The 7,817-nt window shown below is 36.3% G+C and overlaps 1 protein-coding gene and 1 long non-coding RNA gene across 3 annotated transcripts in view; both read right to left on the reverse strand.

Moving 5' to 3' along the window:
• LOC135206744 (neprilysin-1-like) overlaps positions 1-7,817 on the reverse strand; it is a 684,073-nt gene that overhangs the window by 55,766 nt on the left and 620,490 nt on the right. The window lies entirely within an intron of this gene.
• LOC135206745 (uncharacterized) lies at positions 5,199-7,511 on the reverse strand. Its single transcript, XR_010312828.1, has 3 exons — positions 7,460-7,511; positions 7,082-7,149; positions 5,199-5,254 (listed from the first exon to the last, which is right to left on the reverse strand). It is a non-coding gene; the product is annotated as an uncharacterized LOC135206745 (long non-coding RNA).

Here is a 7,817-nt window from a genome sequence, read left to right on the forward strand (position 1 = left end):
GTTGACCATATTATTAAAAGAAAGGCCCACTGCATACCTCTAAACTTATAGCGTTCGTGATTACAGCATTGCTCTTAGAATATCCTTGCCTTTTGCACATTTATCTTTGATAGAACCTCATCCTTTAGCCTTCATCCAATAATACACAGAATATTGGATATCGATTAGAAGACAAAAGTATATGTTACATAGTAATCTAAATATGAGGGAATACCCTAGTAACATTAGCTAACATGTTATGAAAATAGCCTTTGACTATCAGCACAGGATTGTCCGTATCACTGTCTCGGTTTGCTCAGAAATGAAACTATGTAGCTACAGAAAGAGAGAGAGAGGGAGAGAGAGAGAGAAGAGATTCAAGCTAGTCACTCAGAAAAAGAAGTAGACGCCTTCTTGGAATGAACCTGTATATACACCCAAACTCCATATGAAATCAAGGCTCATGAACACACTAGGCTGATTATATGTGAAACTTAACTGAATCCTAGTCCGAACGAACGACTAATATTAATGAATGTAGTGGTTAGATGTTCTATTGGACATTAGATGACCTATACTAATAATATCTTTATGTAGCTAAATACTGTACAAGGGTACAACACTGTACAAGATTTACATGGAGTTTAGGAATATGCTTGAAAAAGAATCGTACAAAGTCTTTTACATTGCATGAACTGCACTTTAGTGTATTATGCTGAACGATGACAGAATATTTAACAATTTCAATTATAATAAAGTCTGTGCAAAACGTTAACTGGACCAGGAGGAAAATGATTAAGAACTCAGTTCCAATGTCATTTATGGAAATCCACATCTAAGTTGTTAAGTCATTATAGGGATATTTGCCTTATTTAATTGTTAAAAAGTCATTTTAGCCAGGATTTAAGCCGGGTGGCAAAGTGCTTTTCGTGCCTCTAGAAAAGAAAAGCTCACGAGGAGTTGTTGCAGTTTCTTGCATTCAAAGAAAATCGAACCATACGAAACCATCTTCTCTATACAGATGAAACAGAGAAGACAAAGGGGGATATTGGTAAGACATTGTTACATTGACTTGATCTCATCCATGGCGATGGTTTCTACGAACGAACACTGTACAAAAATGTAAAACTGTTTTATCTCTTCAGTTTCGACAACAGCAAATACTACAGCATTTATCGTTTTTCTCTTGTGTATACAAAGAAGCACAATGACGCGATGTTAAGTGGCCAGAAATCCACGAAGGCTTGGAAACTTTCTTCAGGAGTTCCTACTGTATAAATTTTACAAGAAAACACGAGACAATACAAACTCATTACAGCCTAGTAATGAATCGTTTATGTATTCCTGGATGTTACAGATCCTCGGCAATAACTTGTCACAAATATGTGAAAACTCTTATTAAATTGGCAGTAGCTGTCCTTTTTCCATTCGGGAAATGAAGTGAAAAGTCGTTTCAGATATTCTGTGCGTCTGGAATGTCAGTTGCTACACCGCACTACACCCACAAGTGACACTTTTTCTCCGGGTTCATGGGGGAACCCAGAGGACAGTTCCAGGTTTCGGCGAAAAAGACGGAGTTTTGAGCCACTCCGTTGGCACGATAGATTCCGGGGCTGTGCATGTCTTTGCTATATTTTTCATAGCCTTCTTTACTGACCACCTCGCACCAGATCTGGGGGGGAAAGAGAAGATTGTCATGAGTGGTCTGGTAGGCAGCCATTTTCAAATTAATAGCAATCAAAACATGAGAGAGAGAGAGAGAAAGTCAAACATAAGCGAGACATAATCGGGACGAGGTTGAGTTGTGAAGAGAGAGAGAGACAGTTAATTGTAACGACAAATGATTTTCAAGAGACTAAAAATTTAGTTGAAATAAGAATTAGGCTGAAGACATTTTTTTTAACTTATCATATGTCTGTACAAGTTACAGAAAATTGTATGAAATTTCAGTTTCTCGATCAGGATAAACTGAGTTTTGAGAAGTTAAGTTTGACATTATCTATTCTAGGTTTCTGTCATACGACGTTCACACCTAAAACTAGTTTTCTGCAACATGTTATCAGTTATATTAACATACTAGCTGACCAACCCGTCGCTGCCCGGGAAAACTCTGAGTGCCAGTCTACTTGAAGGGGGAGGGAGAGGGGTTTGTGTTGATGGTCTGACTGGTAGTTCCCCATTTTTCATGCAACACTCACCCTTCGAACAGTTGTGGGTAACATGACAGGTATTACGTTGCTGTCGGTCACTTTTATCCAGATATTACTGTGATAACTGTCCCTTTTATCCAGGTATTACTGTGCTGTCCAACACATTCAGCCAGATATTACTGTACTGTGTGTAACTTTTAACTAAGTATTACTGTGCTGTCTGTCCCTATTAACCAGGTATTACTGAACTGTCTGTTCCTTATATCTAGGTACTACTATGCCATCTGTCCCCTTTAACTAGGTACTACTATGCCATCTGTCCCCTTTAACTAGGTATTACTGTGGCGACTGCCCCTTTTATCCGGATATTACCGTGAGAATGTCCTTTTTTATCCCATATTACTGTGGTCACTGTCCAGGTATTACGGTGATGAGTGTCCCTTTTATCAAGGTATTACTGTGCTGTCTGTCTCCTTTAACTAGGTATTACTGTGGGGACTCTCCCTTTTATCCTGATATTGCTGTGCTGTCTGCTCCTTTTATCCCGGTATTCCTTTGATGACTGAAAAGCATTTTCATTAATATGTTTCTATGGTCTTGAATGCATTAAATGAGGTGTGATGATCCCGTAGAGATTATTAACCACGTAAGTTACAAATGTAACGGGGATGGGGAAGGGGAAGTCGACAGGGATAAGGGTTTGAAACCTACCCTATTATGTTAGTTGGGTCAAATGATGGGCACTTGCCAAATTTTGTCTAGATCGGTCAAGCAGTTAGGATTTCTATAGAGCACAAATATACATAAAAACATTCACTTTTATGTATAAGATTCCGTGAAAGATCGTTTTCAGATATTTCACTTCAGAAACCACGACAAATATTCTAGAAATGACAATTCAATCCGTGCCGTCTGAAATCAAATAATCTAATCACAGACGTTAGAAAATATAAAGGCAATTTAAAAGATCGTTGGATGGTAATATCCCTCGTTAATTTTCTTTAAAACCTTAAAATTTCACTGCAAACTTTACATAACGAGCTTTCCTTTCCCTGAGAATCATCACAAATATTCTAGCAATGACAATTCAATCCGTGCCGTCTGAAATCAAATAATCTAATCACTGACATTAGAAAATAATTATATCAGCAGTTTTGAAGATCGTTGGATGGTAATATCCCTATCGTTAATATTCTTTAAAACCTTAAAATTTCACTGCCAAACTTTAAATAACTTGAAGAGTTCAAATAGACGAGCTTTTCTTTCCTTGAGAATCTGGGAGAACAGGCGCAGTTGGTTCGAAAGAGCTAAAGAAAGTCAGAATTGAAGGAAATAAACGCTTTTGGGCAAGAAACGACTGAGGAGCGTATACTAAATGTGGACTTTCCCTCACTAATTCCTCAATGGCTAATTAATTCAACATGAAAAAAGGGATGAAAAAGGTGCCGAAAGTTTGTAAGAACGTGAGTGTTTGTTAGTGTAGCCTTATACTAAGCGTACCTGTGCAAAAGTGATGAAGAAAATCTGGGGCACTGTATAATCCATCCCAGGCAAACTAGGCTCCGAGCCATATTTGTCCCTCCAGCGAGTGTAGGCAAGCCACGCATTCAGTACCCAGCGTTGTCGCAGATGTTGTCCCCAAAGTTTCATTGCCATCCACCTGAAAGAAACAAAGTTAAGTATATCGTAGTTGAACCAGACCACTCAGCTGATTAACAGCTCTCCTAGGGCTGACCCGAAGGAGTAGATATTTTTTCAGTGGCTAGGAACCAATTGGCTACCTAATCACCAGAAATAAATTCCTCTCATTCCAAGTTGGCAGAGCGGAGAATCGAACACCTGACTACCGAGTGGGTAGGCGAGCACGTAACCGACTCGTCCAACGAGGAACTGCTTGAAAGAAACAATGAACTGAAGTACTCACAGGTGTAATTCCTTCTAGCGTAAATATTAATCCAAAGACTTTAATAGAGATTTGGTAAACTAGTAATAATTTCTTTATGATAGAATATTTCATTCGGTTTTTTTTAATATGGCTTATTTTGATAAAATATTTATGATATATTACATTTCTGTTACCCTGACATGAAAATTTCTGTTGAATGAGGTTCATGAACTGTTAAGCAAAGTTCTATTATCAATATATTTAACCTAAATTTGTAAAAACTGTTATCTCCTTTTTGACAAAAAAAAACATACTTAAATTGTTCTCATCATTTAATATACTCCCGAGCCTTTTGATTTTATTTTTCTTATATAAAGACGAATAATTGTATTTAGTTAAATTTTCCACGGATATTTGACCAAACACGCCAGTAAATATTGCTTGCTCTATATCAAGTTTACTTGAAGCAGTATTACTCGTACACTAATCTTCAGCCGAAATGAGAGGTTAAGAAGCAGTTGTCATTATGAGTCACAACTGCACATATCCAACAAATAACACCCTATTTAGAACACCGCCTCAGTGGCGTGATCGGTATGGCCCTAACCTGCCACCGAGGGCATTCATTTAGGTGTTAGAGATGTGCATTTCTGGCGATAGAAGTTCACTAGCGACGTGGTTCAGAAGTCACGTAAAGCAGTTGGTCCTGTTGCTGAATAACCACTGGTCCCATACAACATAAAAACACCATACAAACAAACCGTATTTGGAAGAACAAAATAATCACGGGGATAGTAGTTTAAAATGGGCAAGATACTTTGCATTGTTGTATTGCAAACAAACGAGCCTTAGTGCCTGTGTGTAGGGCGATCCTCTGGCGGTAGTCGAAGAAATTCAAATGCGTCATTGTTGTCTATATTTTTTGAGGCAAGTCATCCACGCGTTCGTTTCACCTATCCTGTCAATCCTTTTTTTTCTTTTTCTTCTTCTTAGCTAAATGGAACCCACGAAAATCACATCGGTGGTTTGCAAGATAACGGAATTTGGTAGACTCGGATTTTTTTTTTTTTTTTTTTTTTTGATTGGTGAATTGAGTTTTCATTACTTACATTTTTGCCAACCATTTCAATTGGGTATTGGCTGTACTGTTCGACGAAACACGCTGCTCGCTCTGTAAACTGCTCGCCATTTCGTCACTCCACCACTGAGATACATTTTCCGTGCTTATCGTATCGCTTTCCTGGAAAAAAATAAGCGATTGAAACACTAAAATAAACTGGATTTTTTTATGTAGGACGAATGTTACGAGTGAGCCTGAAATTTATATATATATATATATATATATATATATATATATATATATATATATATATATATATATATATATATATATATATATATATATTATATATATATATATATATATATATATATATATATATATATATATATATATATATATATATATATATATATATATACTTGAGTGATGTGAGACTTAATGTGAGACTTAAAACTAGCTAAGTAACGAAAAGATGTCTTACATGCCATTCCATATGTTAATGAAAGTAGTTTCTTGTTCCTCCATAATAATCCTCACTTCTGATATATATATTATATATATATATATATATATATATATATATATATATAATATATATATATATATATATATATATACACTAGCTGACCAATATGGCGCTGCCCAGGGAAACTCTGAAGAATGCAGAAATACTTTCCTGCACTTCCTTGTACTGACTGTCCGTTTTATCCAGAAATTACTTTACTAACTGTCACTTTTATCCAATATTACTGCGCTGGCTGTCCCATCTATCCAGGTATTATTATGGTGACTGTCACTTTTTATCCAGAAATCACTGTACTAACTGTCCCTTTTATTTAAATGTTACTGTGCTGACTGTCCCTTTCATCCAGGTATTACTGTGCTGACTGTCCCATTTATCCAGTATTACTGTGGTAGCTGTCCCTTTTATCCAGGTATTATTCTACTGAGTTTCTCAATTATCCAAGTATTGCACTACTGACTGTCCCTTTTATCCAAGTATTACTGTGGTGACTCCCCCAGTTATCCATGCGTGACTGTCCCTCTCACCCAAGTGCTACTATGCTGACTGTCCCTTTTATCCAGGTAATACTGTAGTGATTGTCCCTTTTATTCAGATGTTACTGGACTGTCCCTTTTGTCCAGGTATTACTGTTTATCCAGATGTTACTATGACGACTGTCCTTTTTATCCAGGTATTACTATGACGACTGCCCTTTTTACCCAGGTATTACTATAGTGACTACTCCCTTTATCCCCCCTTTATCCAGGTATTACTATGGTGACTGTCCTGTTTATCCAGATATTACTATGGCTACTGTCCTTTTTTTTTTTATCCAGGTATTACTATGGTGACTCTCCCTTTTATCCAGGTATTACTATGCTCACTGTCTATCCAGGTGGTATTAATGTGGTGACTGTCCCATTTATCTAGGTATTACTGTCATAGATGTGCCTATTATTTAATGATTGCTGTACTGACTGTCCCCTTTTATCCAGGTATCACTGTGGTGACTGTCTAAACCTTGATTTTTTTTTTTTTTTTTTTTTTTGTTTTTTAAATAAGTGGGGTCTCCCCTTTCTGTATTTTCGTTTACCTCGTCTTACTTCTTCCCGATGAACACCATATTCTTTGGAAGATTGAATATCAAGTCAATGGATCCTTTGGTGGACTTATTCCATATGAATAAGTTTCATCATCTGAATAATGTTCTAAGGGGTCCACAATAATAAAAAATTTAAAAGTTCGTTCTATAATATTTAATCACTTTATAAAAAGCTTTCGAACCCATCTCCGGTTCCGTCTTCAGTCCAATATGATCTTGGGACTGAAGATGAACCCAGGAAAAGGGTTTGAAAGCTTTATGAAGTGTTATAAATTATACATGAACTTTTAACATTTTTATTAATGTTGACCCCTTAGAACATTGTATAAACTCTCGTGATAGAGAGCTTTACCTAAATAAAGCAGACTAAGTTCAAGTATGACGATTTACCACGTACCATGATTATCGAAACCATGTACTAATTCGTGCCCCACCACTACGCCAAGACTTCCATAGTTCAGGTACCTGCAAGTATTGCCAAACCATTATTGTACAGCACTTATTCGAAAATAAAGACTCCAAAATATATACATTCATATTCAACACAAGGATATAAATCATTCTTAGGACTAGTATTGTCATTTGTCACTTTTCTTGACTTATGATGAATGATTATTCAGAAAATGTAGTCAAGAACATCATGAATCTCAATCTGGTTCAATTAAAGTTTCTTCAGTAGCGATATTTGCTGAAAGTCAAATCTCGCAACGTTAAGTCAGTTTTCATAAGAAACTTTCTCGATTAATTTTGTCTATTGATTTTGGTTGAAACTTACATCGGGTATCCAGGATTGTAAAAAGGTTCCCGAAGAATCCCAAGTGGTAAGACTAGAAGAAAACCGTACTTTTATTATTAAAAACATTCAATAAATTTTTTTGACTGATTTCATGTAGTAAATATATTACCTATATAGCACTGAAGCCAGACATTTCCTATACCTTCAGTTATGTATACAATAGAAGCTAGAACGAGACACATTAAAGTCGTTTCAATGTTCAAAGGTCATAGTAAATCAAAACAGTGTGCGGTTCGTTATCTCACTTTGTAAACAAAACAATGCCAAAAAACACTTATAAATCCTTTCCCTTCAAGGTTTAATAGTGCGATTGTGTATATGTTGTGGCTGAGCTTTG

This window comes from Macrobrachium nipponense, chromosome 31 (assembly GCF_015104395.2).
Source record: "Macrobrachium nipponense isolate FS-2020 chromosome 31, ASM1510439v2, whole genome shotgun sequence".
In the NCBI taxonomy this organism is placed as follows: domain Eukaryota; kingdom Metazoa; phylum Arthropoda; class Malacostraca; order Decapoda; family Palaemonidae; genus Macrobrachium; species Macrobrachium nipponense.